Source organism: Aulostomus chinensis, chromosome 4, assembly GCF_037954235.1.
Source record: "Aulostomus chinensis isolate RoL2024-O1b breed Wild chromosome 4, RoL_Achi_v1.0, whole genome shotgun sequence".
NCBI classification, from domain to species: Eukaryota; Metazoa; Chordata; class Actinopteri; order Syngnathiformes; family Aulostomidae; genus Aulostomus; species Aulostomus chinensis.
The window spans coordinates 29,020,450-29,041,919 of NC_141323.1; the positions used below are offsets into that span (position 1 = coordinate 29,020,450).

General features: G+C 46.4%; 40 non-coding genes and 4 pseudogenes across 40 annotated transcripts; all 44 read right to left on the bottom strand.

Annotated features, from left to right (window-relative positions):
• Positions 1-2,746: 2,746 nt before the first annotated feature.
• Positions 2,747-2,865, bottom strand: LOC147265686 (5S ribosomal RNA). Its single transcript, XR_015113944.1, has one exon. It is a non-coding gene; the product is annotated as a 5S ribosomal RNA (ribosomal RNA).
• A 310-nt stretch (positions 2,866-3,175) lies between these two features.
• Positions 3,176-3,294, bottom strand: LOC147265687 (5S ribosomal RNA). Its single transcript, XR_015115540.1, has one exon. It is a non-coding gene; the product is annotated as a 5S ribosomal RNA (ribosomal RNA).
• A 309-nt stretch (positions 3,295-3,603) lies between these two features.
• LOC147265688 (5S ribosomal RNA) lies at positions 3,604-3,722 on the bottom strand. The gene has a single exon (XR_015115039.1). It is a non-coding gene; the product is annotated as a 5S ribosomal RNA (ribosomal RNA).
• A 310-nt stretch (positions 3,723-4,032) lies between these two features.
• On the bottom strand, positions 4,033-4,151 carry LOC147265689 (5S ribosomal RNA; annotated as a pseudogene).
• A 309-nt stretch (positions 4,152-4,460) lies between these two features.
• Positions 4,461-4,579, bottom strand: LOC147265690 (5S ribosomal RNA). The gene has a single exon (XR_015115605.1). It is a non-coding gene; the product is annotated as a 5S ribosomal RNA (ribosomal RNA).
• A 309-nt stretch (positions 4,580-4,888) lies between these two features.
• LOC147265691 (5S ribosomal RNA) lies at positions 4,889-5,007 on the bottom strand. The gene has a single exon (XR_015113542.1). It is a non-coding gene; the product is annotated as a 5S ribosomal RNA (ribosomal RNA).
• A 310-nt stretch (positions 5,008-5,317) lies between these two features.
• LOC147265692 (5S ribosomal RNA) lies at positions 5,318-5,426 on the bottom strand (annotated as a pseudogene).
• Positions 5,427-5,735: 309 nt separating this feature from the next.
• On the bottom strand, positions 5,736-5,854 carry LOC147265693 (5S ribosomal RNA). Its single transcript, XR_015112692.1, has one exon. It is a non-coding gene; the product is annotated as a 5S ribosomal RNA (ribosomal RNA).
• A 309-nt stretch (positions 5,855-6,163) lies between these two features.
• LOC147265694 (5S ribosomal RNA) lies at positions 6,164-6,282 on the bottom strand. The gene has a single exon (XR_015113945.1). It is a non-coding gene; the product is annotated as a 5S ribosomal RNA (ribosomal RNA).
• A 310-nt stretch (positions 6,283-6,592) lies between these two features.
• On the bottom strand, positions 6,593-6,711 carry LOC147265695 (5S ribosomal RNA). The gene has a single exon (XR_015113739.1). It is a non-coding gene; the product is annotated as a 5S ribosomal RNA (ribosomal RNA).
• Positions 6,712-7,020: 309 nt separating this feature from the next.
• LOC147265696 (5S ribosomal RNA) lies at positions 7,021-7,139 on the bottom strand. Its single transcript, XR_015114307.1, has one exon. It is a non-coding gene; the product is annotated as a 5S ribosomal RNA (ribosomal RNA).
• A 310-nt stretch (positions 7,140-7,449) lies between these two features.
• Positions 7,450-7,568, bottom strand: LOC147265697 (5S ribosomal RNA). The gene has a single exon (XR_015115447.1). It is a non-coding gene; the product is annotated as a 5S ribosomal RNA (ribosomal RNA).
• A 309-nt stretch (positions 7,569-7,877) lies between these two features.
• On the bottom strand, positions 7,878-7,996 carry LOC147265698 (5S ribosomal RNA). Its single transcript, XR_015115303.1, has one exon. It is a non-coding gene; the product is annotated as a 5S ribosomal RNA (ribosomal RNA).
• A 310-nt stretch (positions 7,997-8,306) lies between these two features.
• LOC147265699 (5S ribosomal RNA) lies at positions 8,307-8,425 on the bottom strand. Its single transcript, XR_015115054.1, has one exon. It is a non-coding gene; the product is annotated as a 5S ribosomal RNA (ribosomal RNA).
• A 310-nt stretch (positions 8,426-8,735) lies between these two features.
• On the bottom strand, positions 8,736-8,854 carry LOC147265700 (5S ribosomal RNA). Its single transcript, XR_015115468.1, has one exon. It is a non-coding gene; the product is annotated as a 5S ribosomal RNA (ribosomal RNA).
• Positions 8,855-9,163: 309 nt separating this feature from the next.
• On the bottom strand, positions 9,164-9,282 carry LOC147265701 (5S ribosomal RNA). Its single transcript, XR_015112940.1, has one exon. It is a non-coding gene; the product is annotated as a 5S ribosomal RNA (ribosomal RNA).
• Positions 9,283-9,591: 309 nt separating this feature from the next.
• LOC147265702 (5S ribosomal RNA) lies at positions 9,592-9,710 on the bottom strand. Its single transcript, XR_015114937.1, has one exon. It is a non-coding gene; the product is annotated as a 5S ribosomal RNA (ribosomal RNA).
• A 310-nt stretch (positions 9,711-10,020) lies between these two features.
• On the bottom strand, positions 10,021-10,139 carry LOC147265703 (5S ribosomal RNA). The gene has a single exon (XR_015114801.1). It is a non-coding gene; the product is annotated as a 5S ribosomal RNA (ribosomal RNA).
• Positions 10,140-10,449: 310 nt separating this feature from the next.
• Positions 10,450-10,568, bottom strand: LOC147265704 (5S ribosomal RNA). Its single transcript, XR_015113012.1, has one exon. It is a non-coding gene; the product is annotated as a 5S ribosomal RNA (ribosomal RNA).
• Positions 10,569-10,877: 309 nt separating this feature from the next.
• LOC147265705 (5S ribosomal RNA) lies at positions 10,878-10,996 on the bottom strand. The gene has a single exon (XR_015113946.1). It is a non-coding gene; the product is annotated as a 5S ribosomal RNA (ribosomal RNA).
• Positions 10,997-11,306: 310 nt separating this feature from the next.
• Positions 11,307-11,425, bottom strand: LOC147265706 (5S ribosomal RNA). The gene has a single exon (XR_015113013.1). It is a non-coding gene; the product is annotated as a 5S ribosomal RNA (ribosomal RNA).
• Positions 11,426-11,734: 309 nt separating this feature from the next.
• LOC147265707 (5S ribosomal RNA) lies at positions 11,735-11,853 on the bottom strand. The gene has a single exon (XR_015115635.1). It is a non-coding gene; the product is annotated as a 5S ribosomal RNA (ribosomal RNA).
• Positions 11,854-12,162: 309 nt separating this feature from the next.
• Positions 12,163-12,281, bottom strand: LOC147265708 (5S ribosomal RNA). The gene has a single exon (XR_015113038.1). It is a non-coding gene; the product is annotated as a 5S ribosomal RNA (ribosomal RNA).
• Positions 12,282-12,590: 309 nt separating this feature from the next.
• Positions 12,591-12,709, bottom strand: LOC147265709 (5S ribosomal RNA). The gene has a single exon (XR_015113948.1). It is a non-coding gene; the product is annotated as a 5S ribosomal RNA (ribosomal RNA).
• Positions 12,710-13,019: 310 nt separating this feature from the next.
• Positions 13,020-13,138, bottom strand: LOC147265710 (5S ribosomal RNA; annotated as a pseudogene).
• Positions 13,139-13,447: 309 nt separating this feature from the next.
• LOC147265711 (5S ribosomal RNA) lies at positions 13,448-13,566 on the bottom strand. Its single transcript, XR_015114058.1, has one exon. It is a non-coding gene; the product is annotated as a 5S ribosomal RNA (ribosomal RNA).
• Positions 13,567-13,875: 309 nt separating this feature from the next.
• LOC147265712 (5S ribosomal RNA) lies at positions 13,876-13,994 on the bottom strand. Its single transcript, XR_015113949.1, has one exon. It is a non-coding gene; the product is annotated as a 5S ribosomal RNA (ribosomal RNA).
• A 310-nt stretch (positions 13,995-14,304) lies between these two features.
• On the bottom strand, positions 14,305-14,423 carry LOC147265713 (5S ribosomal RNA). Its single transcript, XR_015113014.1, has one exon. It is a non-coding gene; the product is annotated as a 5S ribosomal RNA (ribosomal RNA).
• Positions 14,424-14,732: 309 nt separating this feature from the next.
• Positions 14,733-14,851, bottom strand: LOC147265714 (5S ribosomal RNA). The gene has a single exon (XR_015113950.1). It is a non-coding gene; the product is annotated as a 5S ribosomal RNA (ribosomal RNA).
• A 310-nt stretch (positions 14,852-15,161) lies between these two features.
• On the bottom strand, positions 15,162-15,280 carry LOC147265715 (5S ribosomal RNA). The gene has a single exon (XR_015113016.1). It is a non-coding gene; the product is annotated as a 5S ribosomal RNA (ribosomal RNA).
• A 309-nt stretch (positions 15,281-15,589) lies between these two features.
• LOC147265716 (5S ribosomal RNA) lies at positions 15,590-15,708 on the bottom strand. Its single transcript, XR_015115559.1, has one exon. It is a non-coding gene; the product is annotated as a 5S ribosomal RNA (ribosomal RNA).
• A 309-nt stretch (positions 15,709-16,017) lies between these two features.
• Positions 16,018-16,136, bottom strand: LOC147265717 (5S ribosomal RNA). The gene has a single exon (XR_015113039.1). It is a non-coding gene; the product is annotated as a 5S ribosomal RNA (ribosomal RNA).
• Positions 16,137-16,445: 309 nt separating this feature from the next.
• Positions 16,446-16,564, bottom strand: LOC147265718 (5S ribosomal RNA). The gene has a single exon (XR_015113951.1). It is a non-coding gene; the product is annotated as a 5S ribosomal RNA (ribosomal RNA).
• A 310-nt stretch (positions 16,565-16,874) lies between these two features.
• Positions 16,875-16,993, bottom strand: LOC147265719 (5S ribosomal RNA). Its single transcript, XR_015114175.1, has one exon. It is a non-coding gene; the product is annotated as a 5S ribosomal RNA (ribosomal RNA).
• Positions 16,994-17,302: 309 nt separating this feature from the next.
• LOC147265720 (5S ribosomal RNA) lies at positions 17,303-17,421 on the bottom strand. Its single transcript, XR_015113952.1, has one exon. It is a non-coding gene; the product is annotated as a 5S ribosomal RNA (ribosomal RNA).
• Positions 17,422-17,731: 310 nt separating this feature from the next.
• On the bottom strand, positions 17,732-17,850 carry LOC147265721 (5S ribosomal RNA). The gene has a single exon (XR_015115560.1). It is a non-coding gene; the product is annotated as a 5S ribosomal RNA (ribosomal RNA).
• Positions 17,851-18,159: 309 nt separating this feature from the next.
• On the bottom strand, positions 18,160-18,278 carry LOC147265722 (5S ribosomal RNA). Its single transcript, XR_015113040.1, has one exon. It is a non-coding gene; the product is annotated as a 5S ribosomal RNA (ribosomal RNA).
• A 309-nt stretch (positions 18,279-18,587) lies between these two features.
• Positions 18,588-18,706, bottom strand: LOC147265723 (5S ribosomal RNA). The gene has a single exon (XR_015113953.1). It is a non-coding gene; the product is annotated as a 5S ribosomal RNA (ribosomal RNA).
• A 310-nt stretch (positions 18,707-19,016) lies between these two features.
• Positions 19,017-19,135, bottom strand: LOC147265724 (5S ribosomal RNA). Its single transcript, XR_015113552.1, has one exon. It is a non-coding gene; the product is annotated as a 5S ribosomal RNA (ribosomal RNA).
• Positions 19,136-19,444: 309 nt separating this feature from the next.
• Positions 19,445-19,563, bottom strand: LOC147265725 (5S ribosomal RNA). Its single transcript, XR_015115110.1, has one exon. It is a non-coding gene; the product is annotated as a 5S ribosomal RNA (ribosomal RNA).
• Positions 19,564-19,873: 310 nt separating this feature from the next.
• On the bottom strand, positions 19,874-19,992 carry LOC147265726 (5S ribosomal RNA). The gene has a single exon (XR_015114404.1). It is a non-coding gene; the product is annotated as a 5S ribosomal RNA (ribosomal RNA).
• Positions 19,993-20,300: 308 nt separating this feature from the next.
• LOC147265727 (5S ribosomal RNA) lies at positions 20,301-20,419 on the bottom strand. Its single transcript, XR_015115125.1, has one exon. It is a non-coding gene; the product is annotated as a 5S ribosomal RNA (ribosomal RNA).
• Positions 20,420-20,729: 310 nt separating this feature from the next.
• LOC147265728 (5S ribosomal RNA) lies at positions 20,730-20,848 on the bottom strand. Its single transcript, XR_015114360.1, has one exon. It is a non-coding gene; the product is annotated as a 5S ribosomal RNA (ribosomal RNA).
• Positions 20,849-21,157: 309 nt separating this feature from the next.
• LOC147265729 (5S ribosomal RNA) lies at positions 21,158-21,266 on the bottom strand (annotated as a pseudogene).
• Positions 21,267-21,470: the final 204 nt, after the last annotated feature.

Genomic DNA, 21,470 nt, shown 5'->3' on the forward strand with positions numbered 1-21,470 from the left:
GTCAAATTGTGAATATTCATTAAATTATATAGCTCAGTTCTGCTTGTGTCATTCTTGTATACATTGTTAATTGATATATCATCCTTAGTTAATGCGATATTGAAATCTCCTATTATTATGGTTCTATGATCTATCCATCTGCTTATACTATTTAGAAACATTTTCCTTTCCTTTTCACAGTTACTGGCATATATGTTAACAATTCTGTATGTTCTATTGTTTATGCAAACATCTATAATAAGTATTCTACCTTTCTTGTCATGATATATTAACTTGCTATTGGTACTTATAGTCTTTTTTACTAAAATAGCTACGCCACAAGATTTACTTGTGCCGTTGCTAAAAAAAACATCTCCTCCCCACATTTTGCTTGCTGCCGCCACGCTATCCCCTTCCCACCTTGTCTCCTGTAAGCAGAGAATGTCACACTTGCTTTTAAGTAAAATGGCGGTCATCCTGCCATAAGTGCGGAGTCCATTGACATTAAGGGAGTGCAGCAGAAACATGGTCAGACCAAAAAAAACCTTTAAACAGCCAATTTTCCCTCAAGATTTTTTACCTCTCCCTCCTTCTTTCTTCTGTTTTTTCTTCATCGCAGCATCTTTTATTGAGGTGTGCTTTTTCCGAATATTTTTTATTGTGGCAAAGTCCATTTCCGAGTCACTGTTTGATCTACTCTGAGGAGGGAAGGTGGAGGGCACATTTAAGGTAGGTACCCTGGTGGATGTGGCTGCCGCCGGCTGCAATTCTCTTGGGGTATCCCCCACCTCCATTGATTCCAGGAGTTGAGAAGGCTCCGGCTCCTTTTCGGACCCGTTTCCTCCTCCATCCTTTCCTCTCTGCTGTGGGCCTGAGTCAGTGCTCATGTCATTCAGACTTGAACCAAGCCTTGTGCCTGGGCTCTGCACCACTTTAGGAGGGCTCTGGGTTCTCTGAGGGGCGTAACCCTCACCAGCAGCCTGCTTGGCGGCGCCACTACCCACCTCGTCATCTTCCTCCTCATCCTCCGTTCCTCCCTCACTTAAACCTTCCATCTCACTGTACAGCTCCTCAGATCCAGATTCCACCACAATATCCTCATCACTATAATTACAATTACATTCATCAATTTTGTTCCAACACACCTCACATTTCTGTATCTTATTAGGTTTCCTGTTGCACTCCCTTGCATAATGCCCCTGGACACCACACTTATGGCAGGAGAACTCAGGACAGTCCCTTAGGATGTGCCCCGGCTGGAGGCACATCCTACACACCCTAGCCTGCCTATCATGTATGACCCTGAAATATTCCGGTCCCATTGCTGTGTCAAACCGTGCTGAATAAGGCAGAGATTGGACTTTATCTGTAAACTTTACTTTGAGAAACCGCGTCCCATCAGCAATTTGCGTACCCGGCCACATCCTCCTCCTTATAGTTGATGCCGCTGAGACTCCCCACCCTTCTAGCTTCTGTAAAATTTCCTCATCTCTGATGTAAGCTGGTAAGCTTAAAAAAGAAACCATGAGTTCATCATTACACAGATCTTTGACATGCACTGTGTTGTCCCCAATTTTGAAACCATCTAGGATTCTCTCTTTCCCTTTGATGTGTGACATGGTAATTTCATATTTCTGCGGCCCTGTCGCCCTACAGGCTATTAAACCTCCACACAGTGCTCTTATGCATCTCATTAATTCGAGAACTGGGACTTCATCCTGCCCAGTTACCTCGACACTGACCGTCAGTTCTCTGTCATACTTGTGGTCGCCACCCGCAGATTTCGCCGCTCCATGTCGCTGCTGCAGCTGCCTTTCCCCACCAGACGCCGCATCTCTTTCCGCCGCCAATTCTCTCTCACTCTCCGTCGCCTCTCCAGTAGCTCCTCGCTGCCCAGGTCTTCTCGGAACCACGTCTTCAGCTCTGTTCTTCAGGCCACCAGCTCTCGTTGCCTGTGGACCGGCTCCAGCGCTCATCTCCTCTGAATCAGCCGCTGCTCGCCGTCTTTCCCCCGCTGTCGCTGCGGAAGCCGCTCTCGCATTTCCCTCCGGCAGTTTTCCTTCCGACTTCTTCATGTTTCGTTTCTGATTGTTTCTTTTAACAAGCAACCATTTTTCATTTTCTTCACCTGTTTGTGCGTTTATGTCAAGTCCGTTTTCCATGCTCGTAATCTGAAGTCCGTTTGCAGAGTTCAAATCCATTTGGTCCGTCCGAAAGTTTTCCATGAGGAAAAAAAAAACTCAAATTGACCTCCCCCGATCAGTATAAAAACTGTCGGGGGGAAAAAATGTTCACTCTAAAAACGAACCAAAAATGCACGGAAAATAAGGAAGAACAATGAAAAAGGCTGAAAAAAACGAAAGAAATGGGAAAAGCGGAGTCCGCGACCTCCGTGTGTCGTGCTGTCAGCGTACCGTCTGATTGGCGCATGCGTGTTCAGAGTGGTATGGCCGTAAGCTCTTGACTCTCACACACATGGGCTCTATATCCATTTCACACACTTTACAACCTCAGAAAAAAAGTGATGCGCAACAGCCTCAGGGTCTTTTCACACGCCAAATAGGTGTCCTGTCAATAAAACAAAAGAATGTTGATGTCATCGAGAGAAAAGTACTGCATCTGCCATCTGTCTTCTTCAAATTAACCACTGCATGAAATTCCATTCCAAAGCTGCAGAGGGCCCTTCAAGAAAAGGTGTGTGAGGGAAGCTCGCTCATGCTGGTCCCCAAAGTCTCAAAGCGGCCCTTTCCTCACAATGAAACAAAAAAGCTTACAGCACCTGGTATTCCCAGGCGGTCTTCCATCCAAGTACTAACCAGGCCCGACCCTGCTAAGCTTCCGAGATCAGACGAGATCGGGCGTGTTCAGAGTGGTATGGCCGTAAGCCCTTGACTCTCACACACATGGGCTCTATATCCATTTCACTCACTTTACAACCTCAAAAAAAATGTGATGTGCAACAGCCTCACAGTCTTTTTACACACCAAATAGTTGTCCTGTCAATACAAAGAAAAGAATGTTGATGTCATCTAGAGAAAAGTACTGCATCTGCAATCTGTCTACTTCAAATTTCACACTGCATGACATTCCATTCGAAAGCTGTGGAGGGCGCTTCAAGAAAAGGTGTGTGAGGGAAGCTCGCTCATGCTGGTCCCCAAACACTCAAAGCTGCCCTTTCCTCACAATGAAACAAAAAAGCTTACAGCACCTGGTACTCCCAGGCGGTCTCCCATCCAAGTACTAACCAGGCCCGACCCTGCTTAGCTTCCGAGATCAAACGAGATCGGGCGTGTTCAGAGTGGTATGGCCGTAAGCCCTTGACTCTTACACACATGGGCTCTATATCCATTTCACTCACTTTACAACCTCAGAAAAAAAGTGAAGCGCAACAGCCTCAGGGTCTTTTCACACGCAAAATAGGTGTCCTGTCAATAAAAGAAAAGAATGTTGATGTCATCTTGAGAAAAGTACTGCATCTGCCATCTGTCTACTTCAAATTAACCACTGCATGACATTCCATTCCAAAGCTGCAGAGGGCCCTTCAAGAAAAGGTGTGTGAGGGAAGCTCGCTCATGCTGGTCCCCAAAGTCTCAAAGCGGCCCTTTCCTCACAATGAAACAAAAAAGCTTACAGCACCTGGTATTCCCAGGCGGTCTTCCATCCAAGTACTAACCAGGCCCGACCCTGCTAAGCTTCCGAGATCAGACGAGATCGGGCTTGTTCAGAGTGGTATGGCCGTAAGCCCTTGACTCTCACACACATGGGCTCTATATCCATTTCACTCACTTTACAACCTCAAAAAAAATGTGATGTGCAAAAGCCTCACGGCCTTTTTACACACCAAATAGTTGTCCTGTCAATACAAAGAAAAGAATGTTGATGTCATCTAGAGAAAAGTACTGCATCTGCAATCTGTCTACTTCAAATTACACACTGCATGACATTCCATTCGAAAGCTGTGGAGGGCGCTTCAAGAAAAGGTGTGTGAGGGAAGTTCGCTCATGCTGGTCCCCAAACACTCAAAGCTGCCCTTTCCTCACAATGAAACAAAAAAGCTTACAGCACCTGGTATTCCCAGGCGGTCTTCCATCCAAGTACTAACCAGGCCCGACCCTGCTTAGCTTCCGAGATCAGACGAGATCAGGGGTGTTCAGAGTAGTATGGCGATAAGCGTTTGACTCTGACACACATGGGCTCTATATCCATTTCACACAATTTACAACCTCAGAAAAAAAGTGATGCGCAAAAGCCTCAGGGTCTTTTCACACGCCAAATCGGTGTCCTGTCAATAAAAGAAAAGAATGTTGATGTCATCTAGAGAAAAGTACTGCATCTGCCATCTGTCTACTTCAAATTAACCACTGCATGACATTCCATTCCAAAGCTGTGGAGGGCGCTTCAAGAAAAGGTGTGTGAGGGAAGCTCGCTCATGCTGGTCCCCAAACACTCAAAGCTGCCCTTTCCTCACAATGAAACAAAAAATCTTACAGCACCTGGTATTCCCAGGCGGTCTCCCATCCAAGTACTAACCAGGCCCAACCCTGCTTAGCTTCCGAGATCAGACGAGATCGGGCGTGTTCAGAGTGGTATGGCCGTAAGCTCTTGACTCTCACACACATGGGCTATATATCCATTTCACACACTTTACAACCTCAGAAAAAAAGTGATGCGCAACAGCCTCAGGGTCTTTTCACACGCCAAATCGGTGTCCTGTCAATAAAACAAAAGAATGTTGATGTCATCGAGAGAAAAGTACTGCATCTGCCATCTGTCTTCTTCAAATTAACCACTGCATGAAATTCCATTCCAAAGCTGCAGAGGGCCCTTCAAGAAAAGGTGTGTGAGGGAAGTTCGCTCATGCTGGTCCCCAAAGTCTCAAAGCGGCCCTTTCCTCACAATGAAACAAAAAAGCTTACAGCACCTGGTATTCCCAGGCGGTCTTCCATCCAAGTACTAACCAGGCCCAACCCTGCTAAGCTTCCGAGATCAGACGAGATCGGGCGTGTTCAGAGTGGTATGGCCGTAAGCCCTTGACTCTCACACACATGGGCTCTATATCCATTTCACTCACTTTACAACCTCAAAAAAAATGTGATGTGCAAAAGCCTCACGGCCTTTTTACACACCAAATAGTTGTCCTGTCAATACAAAGAAAAGAATGTTGATGTCATCTAGAGAAAAGTACTGCATCTGCAATCTGTCTACTTCAAATTACACACTGCATGACATTCCATTCGAAAGCTGTGGAGGGCGCTTCAAGAAAAGGTGTGTGAGCGAAGCTCGCTCATGCTGGTCCCCAAACACTCAAAGCTGCCCTTTCCTCACAATGAAACAAAAAAGCTTACAGCACCTGGTATTCCCAGGCGGTCTCCCATCCAAGTACTAACCAGGCCCGACCCTGCTTAGCTTCCGAGATCAGGCGTGTTCAGAGTGGTATGGCCGTAAGCTCTTGACTCTTACACACATGGGCTCTATATCCATTTCACTCACTTTACAACCTCAGAAAAAAAGTGAAGCGCAAAAGCCTCAGGGTCTTTTCACACGCCAAATAGGTGTCCTGTCAATAAAAGAAAAGAATGTTGATGTCATCTAGAGAAAAGTACTGCATCTGCCATCTGTCTACTTCAAATTAACCACTGCATGACATTCCATTCCAAAGCTGTGGAGGGCGCTTCAAGAAAAGGTGTGTGAGGGAAGCTCGCTCATGCTGGTCCCCAAAGACTCAAAGCTGCCCTTTCCTCACAAAGAAATAAAAAAGCTTACAGCACCTGGTATTCCCAGGCGGTCTTCCATCCAAGTACTAACCAGGCCCGACCCTGCTTAGCTTCCGAGATCAGACGAGATCGGGCGTGTTCAGAGTGGTATGGCCGTAAGCCCTTGACTCTGACACACATGGGCTCTATATCCATTTCACACAATTTACAACCTCAGAAAAAAAGTGATGCGCAACAACCTCAGGGTCTTTTCACACGCCAAATACGTGTCCTGTCAATAAAAGAAAAGAATGTTGATGTCATCGAGAGAAAAGTACTGCATCTGCCATCTGTCTTCTTCAAATTAACCACTGCATGAAATTCCATTCCAAAGCTGCAGAGGGCGCTTCAAGAAAAGGTGTGTGAGGGAAGCTCGCTCATGCTGGTCCCCAAAGACTCAAAGCGGCCCTTTCCTCACAATGAAACAAAAAAGCTTACAGCACCTGGTATTCCCAGGCGGTCTTCCATCCAAGTACTAACCAGGCCCGACCCTGCTAAGCTTCCGAGATCAGACGAGATCGGGCGTGTTCAGAGTGGTATGGCCGTAAGCCCTTGACTCTCACACACATGGGCTCTATATCCATTTCACTCACTTTACAACCTCAAAAAAAATGTGATGTGCAACAGCCTCACGGTCTTTTTACACACCAAATAGTTGTCCTGTCAATACAAAGAAAAAAATGTTGATGTCATCTCGAGAAAAGTACTGCATCTGCAATCTGTCTACTTCAAATTACACACTGCATGACATTCCATTCGAAAGCTGTGGAGGGCGCTTCAAGAAAATGTGTGTGAGGGAAGCTCGCTCATGCTGGTCCCCAAACACTCAAAGCTGCCCTTTCCTCACAATGAAACAAAAAAGCTTACAGCACCTGGTATTCCCAGGCGGTCTCCCATCCAAGTACTAACCAGGCCCAACCCTGCTTAGCTTCCGAGATCAGACGAGATCGGGCGTGTTCAGAGCGGTATGGCCGTAAGCTCTTGACTCTCACACACATGGGCTCTATATCCATTTCACACACTTTACAACCTCAGAAAAAAAGTGATGCGCAACAGCCTCAGGGTCTTTTCACACGCCAAATAGGTGTCCTGTCAATAAAACAAAAGAATGTTGATGTCATCGAGAGAAAAGTACTGCATCTGCCATCTGTCTTCTTCAAATTAACCACTGCATGAAATTCCATTCCAAAGCTGCAGAGGGCCCTTCAAGAAAAGGTGTGTGAGGGAAGCTCGCTCATGCTGGTCCCCAAAGTCTCAAAGCGGCCCTTTCCTCACAATGAAACAAAAAAGCTTACAGCACCTGGTATTCCCAGGCGGTCTTCCATCCAAGTACTTACCAGGCCCGACCCTGCTAAGCTTCCGAGATCAGACGAGATCGGGCGTGTTCAGAGTGGTATGGCCGTAAGCCCTTGACTCTCACACACATGGGCTCTATATCCATTTCACTCACTTTACAACCTCAAAAAAAATGTGATGTGCAACAGCCTCACAGTCTTTTTACACACCAAATAGTTGTCCTGTCAATACAAAGAAAAGAATGTTGATGTCATCTAGAGAAAAGTACTGCATCTGCAATCTGTCTACTTCAAATTTCACACTGCATGACATTCCATTCGAAAGCTGTGGAGGGCGCTTCAAGAAAAGGTGTGTGAGGGAAGCTCGCTCATGCTGGTCCCCAAACACTCAAAGCTGCCCTTTCCTCACAATGAAACAAAAAAGCTTACAGCACCTGGTACTCCCAGGCGGTCTCCCATCCAAGTACTAACCAGGCCCGACCCTGCTTAGCTTCCGAGATCAGACGAGATCGGGCGTGTTCAGAGTGGTATGGCCGTAAGCCCTTGACTCTGACACACATGGGCTCTATATCCATTTCACACAATTTACAACCTCAGAAAAAAAGTGATGCGCAACAGCCTCAGGGTCTTTTCACACGCCAAATCGGTGTCCTGTCAAAAAAAGAAAAGAATGTTGATGTCATCGAGAGAAAAGTACTGCATCTGCCATCTGTCTTCTTCAAATTAACCACTGCATGAAATTCCATTCCAAAGCTGCAGAGGGCGCTTCAAGAAAAGGTGTGTGAGGGAAGCTCGCTCATGCTGGTCCCCAAACACTCAAAGCGGCCCTTTCCTCACAATGAAACAAAAAAGCTTACAGCACCTGGTATTCCCAGGCGGTCTTCCATCCAAGTACTAACCAGGCCCGACCCTGCTAAGCTTCCGAGATCAGACGAGATCGGGCGTGTTCAGAGTGGTATGGCCGGAAGCCCTTGACTCTCACACACATGGGCTCGATATCCATTTCACTCACTTTACAACCTCAAAAAAAATGTGATGTGCAACAGCCTCACGGTCTTTTTACACACCAAATAGTTGTCCTGTCAATACAAAGAAAAAAATGTTGATGTCATCTAGAGAAAAGTACTGCATCTGCAATCTGTCTACTTCAAATTACACACTGCATGACATTCCATTCGAAAGCTGTGGAGGGCACTTCAAGAAAAGGTGTGTGAGGGAAGCTCGCTCATGCTGGTCCCCAACGTCTCAAAGCGGCCCTTTCCTCACAATGAAACAAAAAAGCTTACAGCACCTGGTATTCCCAGGCGGTCTTCCATCCAAGTACTAAGCAGGCCCGACCCTGCTAAGCTTCCGAGATCAGACGAGATCGGGCGTGTTCAGAGTGGTATGGCCGTAAGCCCTTGACTCTCACACATATGGGCTCTATATCCATTTCACTCACTTTACAACCTCAAAAAAAATGTGATGTGCAACAGCCTCACGGCCTTTTTACACACCAAATAGTTGTCCTGTCAATACAAAGAAAAGAATGTTGATGTCATCTAGAGAAAAGTACTGCATCTGCAATCTGTCTACTTCAAATTACACACTGCATGACATTCCATTCGAAAGCTGTGGAGGGCGCTTCAAGAAAAGGTGTGTGAGGGAAGTTCGCTCATGCTGGTCCCCAAACACTCAAAGCTGCCCTTTCCTCACAATGAAACAAAAAAGCTTACAGCACCTGGTATTCCCAGGCGGTCTCCCATCCAAGTACTAACCAGGCCCGACCCTGCTTAGCTTCCGAGATCAGACGAGATCGGGCGTGTTCAGAGTGGTATGGCCATAAGCCCTTGACTCTTACACACATGGGCTCTATATCCATTTCACTCACTTTACAACCTCAGAAAAAAAGTGAAGCGCAAAAGCCTCAGGGTCTTTTCACACGCCAAATAGGTGTCCTGTCAATAAAAGAAAAGAATGTTGATGTCATCTAGAGAAAAGTACTGCATCTGCCATCTGTCTACTTCAAATTAACCACTGCATGACATTCCATTCCAAAGCTGTGGAGGGCACTTCAAGAAAAGGTGTGTGAGGGAAGCTCGCTCATGCTGGTCCCCAAAGACTCAAAGCTGCCCTTTCCTCACAAAGAAATAAAAAAGCTTACAGCACCTGGTATTCCCAGGCGGTCTTCCATCCAAGTACTAACCAGGCCCGACCCTGCTTAGCTTCCGAGATCAGACGAGATCGGGCGTGTTCAGAGTGGTATGACCGTAAGCCCTTGACTCTGACACACATGGGCTCTATATCCATTTCACACAATTTACAACCTCAGAAAAAAAGTGATGCGCAACAGCCTCAGGGTCTTTTCACACGCCAAATCGGTGTCCTGTCAATAAAACAAAAGAATGTTGATGTCATCGAGAGAAAAGTACTGCATCTGCCATCTGTCTTCTTCAAATTAACCACTGCATGAAATTCCATTCCAAAGCTGCGGAGGGCCCTTCAAGAAAAGGTGTGTGAGGGAAGCTCGCTCATGCTGGTCCCCAAAGACTCAAAGCGGCCCTTTCCTCACAATGAAACAAAAAAGCTTACAGCACCTGGTATTCCCAGGCGGTCTTCCATCCAAGTACTAACCAGGCCCGACCCTGCTAAGCTTCCGAGATCAGACGAGATCGGGCGTGTTCAGAGTGGTACGGCCGTAAGCCCTTGACTCTCACACACATGGGCTCTACATCCATTTCACTCACTTTACAACCTCAAAAAAAATGTGATGTGCAACAGCCTCACAGTCTTTTTACACACCAAATAGTTGTCCTGTCAATACAAAGAAAAGAATGTTGATGTCATCTAGAGAAAAGTACTGCATCTGCAATCTGTCTACTTCAAATTACACACTGCATGACATTCCATTCGAAAGCTGTGGAGGGCACTTCAAGAAAAGGTGTGTGAGGGAAGCTCGCTCATGCTGGTCCCCAAAGACTCAAAGCTGCCCTTTCCTCACAAAGAAATAAAAAAGCTTACAGCACCTGGTATTCCCAGGCGGTCTTCCATCCAAGGACTAACCAGGCCCGACCCTGCTTAGCTTCCGAGATCAGAAGGGATCGGGCGTGTTCAGAGTAGTATGGCCATAAGCCTTTGACTCTGACACACATGGGCTCTATATCCATTTCACACAATTTACAACCTCAGAAAAAAAGTGATGCGCAACAGCCTCAGGGTCTTTTCACACGCCAAATCGGTGTCCTGTCAATACAAAGAAAAAAATGTTGATGTCATCTAGAGAAAAGTACTGCATCTGCAATCTGTCTACTTCAAATTACACACTGCATGACATTCCATTCGAAAGCTGTGGAGGGCACTTCAAGAAAAGGTGTGTGAGGGAAGCTCGCTCATGCTGGTCCCCAAACACTCAAAGCTGCACTTTCCTCACAATGAAACAAAAAAGCTTACAGCACCTGGTATTACCAGGCGGTCTCCCATCCAAGTACTAACCAGGCCCAACCCTGCTTAGCTTCCGAGATCAGACGAGATCGGGCGTGTTCAGAGTGGTATGGCCGTAAGCTCTTGACTCTCACACACATGGGCTCTATATCCATTTCACACACTTTACAACCTCAGAAAAAAAGTGATGCGCAACAGCCTCAGGGTCTTTTCACACGCCAAATCGGTGTCCTGTCAATAAAACAAAAGAATGTTGATGTCATTGAGAGAAAAGTACTGCATCTGCAATCTGTCTACTTCAAATTACACACTGCATGACATTCCATCCGAAAGCTGTGTAGGGCGCTTCAAGAAAAGGTGTGTGAGGGAAGCTCGCTCATGCTGGTCCCCAAACACTCAAAGCTGCCCTTTCCTCACAATGAAACAAAAAAGCTTACAGCACCTGGTATTCCCAGGCGGTCTTCCATCCAAGTACTAACCAGGCCCGACCCTGCTAAGCTTCCGAGATCAGACGAGATCGGGCGTGTTCAGAGTGGTATGGCCGTAAGCCCTTGACTCTCACACACATGGGCTCGATATCCATTTCACTCACTTTACAACCTCAAAAAAAATGTGATGTGCAACAGCCTCACGGTCTTTTTACACACCAAATAGTTGTCCTGTCAATACAAAGAAAAAAATGTTGATGTCATCTAGAGAAAAGTACTGCATCTGCAATCTGTCTACTTCAAATTACACACTGCATGACATTCCATTCGAAAGCTGTGGAGGGCACTTCAAGAAAAGGTGTGTGAGGGAAGCTCGCTCATGCTGGTCCCCAAACACTCAAAGCTGCACTTTCCTCACAATGAAACAAAAAAGCTTACAGCACCTGGTATTACCAGGCGGTCTCCCATCCAAGTACTAACCAGGCCCAACCCTGCTTAGCTTCCGAGATCAGACGAGATCGGGCGTGTTCAGAGTGGTATGGCCGTAAGCTCTTGACTCTCACACACATGGGCTCTATATCCATTTCACACACTTTACAACCTCAGAAAAAAAGTGATGCGCAACAGCCTCAGGGTCTTTTCACACGCCAAATCGGTGTCCTGTCAATAAAACAAAAGAATGTTGATGTCATTGAGAGAAAAGTACTGCATCTGCAATCTGTCTACTTCAAATTACACACTGCATGACATTCCATCCGAAAGCTGTGTAGGGCGCTTCAAGAAAAGGTGTGTGAGGGAAGCTCGCTCATGCTGGTCCCCAAACACTCAAAGCTGCCCTTTCCTCACAATGAAACAAAAAAGCTTACAGCACCTGGTATTCCCAGGCGGTCTCCCATCCAAGTACTAACCAGGCCCAACCCTGCTTAGCTTCCGAGATCAGACGAGATCGGGCGTGTTCAGAGTGGTATGGCCGTAAGCCCTTGACTCTGACACACATGGGCTCTATATCCATTTCACACAATTTACAACCTCAGAAAAAAAGTGAAGCGCAACAGCCTCAGGGTCTTTTCACACGCCAAATAGGTGTCCTGTCAATAAAAGAAAAGAATGTTGATGTCATCTAGAGAAAAGTACTGCATCTGCCATCTGTCTACTTCAAATTAACCACTGCATGACATTCCATTCCAAAGCTGTGGAGGGCGCTTTAAGAAAAGGTGTGTGAGGGAAGCTCGCTCATGCTGGTCCCCAAACACTCAAAGCTGCCCTTTCCTTACAATGAAACAAAAAAGCTTACAGCACCTTGTATTCCCAGGCGGTCTCCCATCCAAGTACTAACCAGGCCCAACCCTGCTTAGCTTCCGAGATCAGACGAGATCGGGCGTGTTCAGAGTGGTATGGCCGTAAGCTCTTGACTCTCACACACATGGGCTCTATATCCATTTCACACACTTTACAACCTCAGAAAAAAAGTGATGCGCAACAGCCTCAGGGTCTTTTTACAAGCCAAATCGGTGTCCTGTCAATAAAACAAAAGAATGTTGATGTCATCGAGAGAAAAGTACTGCATCTGCCATCTGTCTACTTCAAATTAACCACTGCATGACATTCCATTCCAAAGCTGTGGAGGGCGCTTCAAGAAAAGGTGTGTGAGGGAAGCTCGCTCATGCTGGTCCCCAAAGACTCAAAGCTGCCCTTTCCTCACAATGAAACAAAAAAGCTTACAGCACCTGGTATTCCCAGGCGGTCTTCCATCCAAGTACTAACCAGGCCCGACCCTGCTAAGCTTCCGAGATCAGACGAGATCGGGCGTGTTCAGAGTGGTATGGCCGTAAGCCCTTGACTCTCACACACATGGGCTCTATATCCATTTCACTCACTTTACAACCTCAAAAAAAATGTGATGTGCAACAGCCTCACGGTCTTTTTACACACCAAATAGTTGTCCTGTCAATACAAAGAAAAAAATGTTGATGTCATCTAGAGAAAAGTACTGCATCTGCAATCTGTCTACTTCAAATTACACACTGCATGACATTCCATTCGAAAGCTGTGGAGGGCACTTCAAGAAAAGGTGTGTGAGGGAAGCTCGCTCATGCTGGTCCCCAAAGACTCAAAGCTGCCCTTTCCTCACAAAGAAATAAAAAATCTTACAGCACCTGGTATTCCCAGGCGGTCTTCCATCCAAGGACTAACCAGGCCCGACCCTGCTTAGCTTCCGAGATCAGAAGGGATCGGGCGTGTTCAGAGTAGTATGGCCATAAGCCTTTGACTCTGACACACATGGGCTCTATATCCATTTCACACAATTTACAACCTCAGAAAAAAAGTGATGCGCAACAGCCTCAGGGTCTTTTCACACGCCAAATCGGTGTCCTGTCAATAAAAGAAAAGAATGTTGATGTCATCTAGAGAAAAGTACTGCATCTGCAATCTGTCTACTTCAAATTACACACTGCATGACATTCCATCCGAAAGCTGTGTAGGGCGCTTCAAGAAAAGGTGTGTGAGGGAAGCTCGCTCATGCTGGTCCCCAAACACTCAAAGCTGCCCTTTCCTCACAATGAAACAAAAAAGCTTACAGCACCTGGTATTCCCAGGCGGTCTCCCATCCAAGTACTAACCAGGCCCGACCCTGCTTAGCTTCCGAGATCAGACGAGATCGGGCGTGTTCAGAGTGGTATGGCCGTAAGCCCTTGACTCTGACACACATGGGCTCTATATCCATTTCACACAATTTACAACCTCAGAAAAAAAGTGATGCGCAACAGCCTCAGGGTCTTTTCACACGCCAAATCGGTGTCCTGTCAATAAAAGAAAAGAATGTTGATGTCATCGAGAGAAAAGTACTGCATCTGCCATCTGTCTTCTTCAAATTAACCACTGCATGAAATTCCATTCCAAAGCTGCAGAGGGCGCTTCAAGAAAAGGTGTGTGAGGGAAGCTCGCTCATGCTGGTCCCCAAACACTCAAAGCGGCCCTTTCCTCACAATGAAACAAAAAAGCTTACAGCACCTGGTATTCCCAGGCGGTCTTCCATCCAAGTACTAACCAGGCCCGACCCTGCTAAGCTTCCGAGATCAGACGAGATCGGGCGTGTTCAGAGTGGTATGGCCGTAAGCCCTTGACTCTCACACACATGGGCTCGATATCCATTTCACTCACTTTACAACCTCAAAAAAAATGTGATGTGCAACAGCCTCACGGTCTTTTTACACACCAAATAGTTGTCCTGTCAATACAAAGAAAAAAATGTTGATGTCATCTAGAGAAAAGTACTGCATCTGCAATCTGTCTACTTCAAATTACACACTGCATGACATTCCATTCGAAAGCTGTGGAGGGCACTTCAAGAAAAGGTGTGTGAGGGAAGCTCGCTCATGCTGGTCCCCAAACACTCAAAGCTGCACTTTCCTCACAATGAAACAAAAAAGCTTACAGCACCTGGTATTACCAGGCGGTCTCCCATCCAAGTACTAACCAGGCCCAACCCTGCTTAGCTTCCGAGATCAGACGAGATCGGGCGTGTTCAGAGTGGTATGGCCGTAAGCTCTTGACTCTCACACACATGGGCTCTATATCCATTTCACACACTTTACAACCTCAGAAAAAAAGTGATGCGCAACAGCCTCAGGGTCTTTTCACACGCCAAATCGGTGTCCTGTCAATAAAACAAAAGAATGTTGATGTCATTGAGAGAAAAGTACTGCATCTGCAATCTGTCTACTTCAAATTACACACTGCATGACATTCCATCCGAAAGCTGTGTAGGGCGCTTCAAGAAAAGGTGTGTGAGGGAAGCTCGCTCATGCTGGTCCCCAAACACTCAAAGCTGCCCTTTCCTCACAATGAAACAAAAAAGCTTACAGCACCTGGTATTCCCAGGCGGTCTTCCATCCAAGTACTAACCAGGCCCGACCCTGCTAAGCTTCCGAGATCAGACGAGATCGGGCGTGTTCAGAGTGGTATGGCCGTAAGCCCTTGACTCTCACACACATGGGCTCGATATCCATTTCACTCACTTTACAACCTCAAAAAAAATGTGATGTGCAACAGCCTCACGGTCTTTTTACACACCAAATAGTTGTCCTGTCAATACAAAGAAAAAAATGTTGATGTCATCTAGAGAAAAGTACTGCATCTGCAATCTGTCTACTTCAAATTACACACTGCATGACATTCCATTCGAAAGCTGTGGAGGGCACTTCAAGAAAAGGTGTGTGAGGGAAGCTCGCTCATGCTGGTCCCCAAACACTCAAAGCTGCACTTTCCTCACAATGAAACAAAAAAGCTTACAGCACCTGGTATTACCAGGCGGTCTCCCATCCAAGTACTAACCAGGCCCAACCCTGCTTAGCTTCCGAGATCAGACGAGATCGGGCGTGTTCAGAGTGGTATGGCCGTAAGCTCTTGACTCTCACACACATGGGCTCTATATCCATTTCACACACTTTACAACCTCAGAAAAAAAGTGATGCGCAACAGCCTCAGGGTCTTTTCACACGCCAAATCGGTGTCCTGTCAATAAAACAAAAGAATGTTGATGTCATTGAGAGAAAAGTACTGCATCTGCAATCTGTCTACTTCAAATTACACACTGCATGACATTCCATCCGAAAGCTGTGTAGGGCGCTTCAAGAAAAGGTGTGTGAGGGAAGCTCGCTCATGCTGGTCCCCAAACACTCAAAGCTGCCCTTTCCTCACAATGAAACAAAAAAGCTTACAGCACCTGGTATTCCCAGGCGGTCTCCCATCCAAGTACTAACCAGGTCCGACCCTGCTTAGCTTCCGAGATCAGACGAGATCGGGCGTGTTCAGAGTGGTATGGCCGTAAGCCCTTGACTCTGACACACATGGGCTCTATATCCATTTCACACAATTTACAACCTCAGAAAAAAAGTGAAGCGCAACAGCCTCAGGGTCTTTTCACACGCCAAAAAGGTGTCCTGTCAATAAAAGAAAAGAATGTTGATGTCATCTAGAGAAAAGTACTGCATCTGCCATCTGTCTACTTCAAATTAACCACTGCATGACATTCCATTCCAAAGCTGTGGAGGGCGCTTTAAGAAAAGGTGTGTGAGGGAAGCTCGCTCATGCTGGTCCCCAAACACTCAAAGCTGCCCTTTCCTTACAATGAAACAAAAAAGCTTACAGCACCTTGTATTCCCAGGCGGTCTCCCATCCAAGTACTAACCAGGCCCAACCCTGCTTAGCTTCCGAGATCAGACGAGATCGGGCGTGTTCAGAGTGGTATGGCCGTAAGCTCTTGACTCTCACACACATGGGCTCTATATCCATTTCACACACTTTACAACCTCAGAAAAAAAGTGATGCGCAACAGCCTCAGGGTCTTTTTACAAGCCAAATCGGTGTCCTGTCAATAAAACAAAAGAATGTTGATGTCATCGAGAGAAAAGTACTGCATCTGCCATCTGTCTTCTTCAAATTAACCACTGCATGAAATTCCATTCCAAAGCTGCAGAGGGCGCTTCAAGAAAAGGTGTGTGAGGGAAGCTCGCTCATGCTGGTCCCCAAACACTCAAAGCGGCCCTTTCCTCACAATGAAACAAAAAAGCTTACAGCACCTGGTATTCCCAGGCGGTCTTCCATCCAAGTACTAACCAGGCCCGACCCTGCTAAGCTTCCGAGATCAGACGAGATCGGGCGTGTTCAGAGTGGTATGGCCGTAAGCCCTTGACTCTCACACACATGGGCTCGATATCCATTTCACTCACTTTACAACCTCAAAAAAAATGTGATGTGCAACAGCCTCACGGTCTTTTTACACACCAAATAGTTGTCCTGTCAATACAAAGAAAAAAATGTTGATGTCATCTAGAGAAAAGTACTGCATCTGCAATCTGTCTACTTCAAATTACACACTGCATGACATTCCATTCCAAAGCTGTGGAGGGCACTTCAAGAAAAGGTGTGTGAGGGAAGCTCGCTCATGCTGGTCCCCAAACACTCAAAGCTGCACTTTCCTCACAATGAAACAAAAAAGCTTACAGCACCTGGTATTACCAGGCGGTCTCCCATCCAAGTACTAACCAGGCCCGACCCTGCTTAGCTTCCGAGATCAGACGAGATCAGGCGTGTTCAGAGTGGTATGGCCGTAAGCTCTTGACTCTCACACACATGGGCTCTATATCCATTTCACACACTTTACAACCTCAGAAAAAAAGTGATGCGCAACAGCCTCAGGGTCTTTTCACACGCCAAATCGGTGTCCTGTCAATAAAACAAAAGAATGTTGATGTCATTGAGAGAAAAGTACTGCATCTGCAATCTGTCTACTTCAAATGACACACTGCATGACATTCCATCCGAAAGCTGTGTAGGGCGCTTCAAGAAAAGGTGTGTGAGGGAAGCTCGCTCATGCTGGTCCCCAAACACTCAAAGCTGCCCTTTCCTCACAATGAAACAAAAAAGCTTACAGCACCTGGTATTCCCAGGCGGTCTTCCATCCAAGTACTAACCAGGCCCGACCCTGCTAAGCTTCCGAGATCAGACGAGATCGGGCGTGTTCAGAGTGGTATGGCCGTAAGCCCTTGACTCTCACACACATGGGCTCGATATCCATTTCACTCACTTTACAACCTCAAAAAAAATGTGATGTGCAACAGCCTCACGGTCTTTTTACACACCAAATAGTTGTCCTGTCAATACAAAGAAAAAAATGTTGATGTCATCTAGAGAAAAGTACTGCATCTGCAATCTGTCTACTTCAAATTACACACTGCATGACATTCCATCCGAAAGCTGTGTAGGGCGCTTCAAGAAAAGGTGTGTGAGGGAAGCTCGCTCATGCTGGTCCCCAAACACTCAAAGCTGCCCTTTCCTCACAATGAAACAAAAAAGCTTACAGCACCTGGTATTCCCAGGCGGTCTCCCATCCAAGTACTAACCAGGTCCGACCCTGCTTAGCTTCCGAGATCAGACGAGATCGGGCGTGTTCAGAGTGGTATGGCCGTAAGCCCTTGACTCTGACACACATGGGCTCTATATCCATTTCACACAATTTACAACCTCAGAAAAAAAGTGAAGCGCAACAGCCTCAGGGTCTTTTCACACGCCAAATAGGTGTCCTGTCAATAAAAGAAAAGAATGTTGATGTCATCTAGAGAAAAGTACTGCATCTGCCATCTGTCTACTTCAAATTAACCACTGCATGACATTCCATTCCAAAGCTGTGGAGGGCGCTTTAAGAAAAGGTGTGTGAGGGAAGCTCGCTCATGCTGGTCCCCAAACACTCAAAGCTGCCCTTTCCTTACAATGAAACAAAAAAGCTTACAGCACCTTGTATTCCCAGGCGGTCTCCCATCCAAGTACTAACCAGGCCCAACCCTGCTTAGCTTCCGAGATCAGACGAGATCGGGCGTGTTCAGAGTGGTATGGCCGTAAGCTCTTGACTCTCACACACATGGGCTCTATATCCATTTCACACACTTTACAACCTCAGAAAAAAAGTGATGCGCAACAGCCTCAGGGTCTTTTCACAAGCCAAATCGGTGTCCTGTCAATAAAACAAAAGAATGTTGATGTCATCGAGAGAAAAGTACTGCATCTGCCATCTGTCTTCTTCAAATTAACCACTGCATGAAATTCCATTCCAAAGCTGCAGAGGGCCCTTCAAGAAAAGGTGTGTGAGGGAAGCTCGCTCATGCTGGTCCCCAAAGTCTCAAAGCGGCCCTTTCCTCACAATGAAACAAAAAAGCTTACAGCACCTGGTATTCCCAGGCGGTCTTCCATCCAAGTACTAACCAGGCCCGACCCTGCTAAGCTTCCGAGATCAGACGAGATCGGGCGTGTTCAGAGTGGTATGGCCGTAAGCCCTTGACTCTCACACACATGGGCTCTATATCCATTTCACTCACTTTACAACTTCAAAAAAAATGTGATGTGCAACAGCCTCACGGCCTTTTTACACACCAAATAGTTGTCCTGTCAATACAAAGAAAAGAATGTTGATGTCATCTCGAGAAAAGTACTGCATCTGCCATCTGTCTACTTCAAATTAACCACTGCATGACATTCCATTCCAAAGCTGTGGAGGGCGCTTCAAGAAAAGGTGTGTGAGGGAAGCTCGCTCATGCTGGTCCCCAAACACTCAAAGCTGCCCTTTCCTCACAATGAAACAAAAAAGCTTACAGCACCTGGTATTCCCAGGCGGTCTCCCATTCAAGTACTAACCAGTCCCGACCCTGCTTAGCTTCCGAGATCAGACGAGATCGGGCGTGTTCAGAGTGGTATGGCCGTAAGCCCTTGACTCAGACACACATGGGCTCTATATCCATTTCACACAATTTACAACCTCAGAAAAAAAGTGAAGCGCAACAGCCTCAGGGTCTTTTCACACGCCAAATAGGTGTCCTGTCAATAAAAGAAAAGAATGTTGTTGTCATCTAGAGAAAAGTACTGCATCTGCCATCTGTCTACTTCAAATTAACCACTGCATGACATTCCATTCCAAAGCTGTGGAGGGCGCTTCAAGAAAAGGTGTGTGAGGGAAGCTCGCTCATGCTGGTCCCCAAAGACTCAAAGCTGCCCTTTCCTCACAAAGAAATAAAAAAGCTTACAGCACCTGGTATTCCCAGGCGGTCTTCCATCCAAGTACTAACCAGGCCTGACCCTGCTAAGCTTCCGAGATCAGACGAGATCGGGCGTGTTCAGAGTGGTATGGCCGTAAGCCCTTGACTCTCACACACATGGGCTCTATATCCATTTCACTCACTTTACAACCTCAAAAAAAATGTGATGTGCAACAGCCTCACGGTCTTTTTACACACCAAATAGTTGTCCTGTCAATACAAAGAAAAAAATGTTGATGTCATCTAGAGAAAAGTACTGCATCTGCAATCTGTCTACTTCAAATTACACACTGCATGACATTCCATTCGAAAGCTGTGGAGGGCACTTCAAGAAAAGGTGTGTGAGGGAAGCTCGCTCATGCTGGTCCCCAAAGACTCAAAGCTGCCCTTTCCTCACAAAGAAATAAAAAAGCTTACAGCACCTGGTATTCCCAGGCAGTCTTCCATCCAAGTACTAACCAGGCCCAACCCTGCTTAGCTTCCGAGATCAGACGAGATCGGGCGTGTTCAGAGTAGTATGGCCATAAGCCTTTGACTCTCACACACATGGGCTCTATATCCATTTCACACAATTTACAACCTCTGAAAAAAGTGATGCGCAACAGCCTCAGGGTCTTTTCACACGCCAAATCGGTGTCCTGTCAATAAAAGAAAAGAATGTTGATGTCATCGAGAGAAAAGTACTGCATCTGCCATCTGTCTTCTTCAAATTAACCACTGCATGAAATTCCATTCCAAAGCGGCAGAGGGCGCTTCAAGAAAAGGTGTGTGAGGGAAGCTCGCTCATGCTGGTCCCCAAAGACTCAAAGCGGCCCTTTCCTCACAATGAAACAAAAAAGCTTACAGCACCTGGTATTCCCAGGCGGTCTTCCATCCAAGGACTAACCAGGCCCGACCCTGCTAAGCTTCCGAGATCAGACGAGATCGGGCGTGTTCAGAGTGGTATGGCCGTAAGCCCTTGACTCTCACACACATGGGCTCTATATCCATTTCACTCACTTTACAACCTCAAAAAAAATGTGATGTGCAACAGCCTCACGGTCTTTTTACACACCAAATAGTTGTCCTGTCAATACAAAGAAAAAAATGTTGATGTCATCTAGAGAAAAGTACTGCATCTGCAATCTGTCTACTTCAAATTACACACTGCATGACATTCCATTCGAAAGCTGTGGAGGGCGCTTCAAGAAAAGGTGTGTGAGGGAAGCTCGCTCATGCTGGTCCCCAAAGACTCAAAGCTGCCCTTTCCTCACAAAGAAATAAAAAAGCTTACAGCACCTGGTATTCCCAGGCGGTCTTCCATCCAAGTACTAACCAGGCCCGACCCTGCTTGGCTTCCGAGATCAGACGAGATCGGGCGTGTTCAGAGTAGTATGGCCATAAGCCTTTGACTCTGACACACATGGGCTCTATATCCATTTCACACAATTTACAACCTCAGAAAAAAAGTGATGCGCAACAGCCTCAGGGTCTTTTCACACGCCAAATCGGTGTCCTGTCAATAAAAGAAAAGAATGTTGATGTCATCTAGAGAAAAGTACTGCATCTGCCATCTGTCTACTTCAAATTAACCACTGCATGACATTCCATTCCAAAGCTGTGGAGGGCGCTTCAAGAAAAGGTGTGTGAGGGAAGCTCGCTCATGCTGGTCCCCAAACACTCAAAGCTGCCCTTTCCTCACAATGAAACAAAAAAGCTTACAACACCTGGTATTCCCAAGCGGTCTCCCATCCAAGTACTAACCAGGCCCAACCCTGCTTAGCTTCCGAGATCAGGCGTGTTCAGAGTGGTATGGCCGTAAGCTCTTGACTCTCACACACATGGGCTCTATATCCATTTCACTCACTTTACAACCTCAAAAAAAATGTGATGTGCAACAGCCTCACGGTCTTTTTACACACCAAATAGTTGTCCTGTCAATACAAAGAAAAAAATGTTGATGTCATCTAGAGAAAAGTACTGCATCTGCAATCTGTCTACTTCAAATTACACACTGCATGACATTCC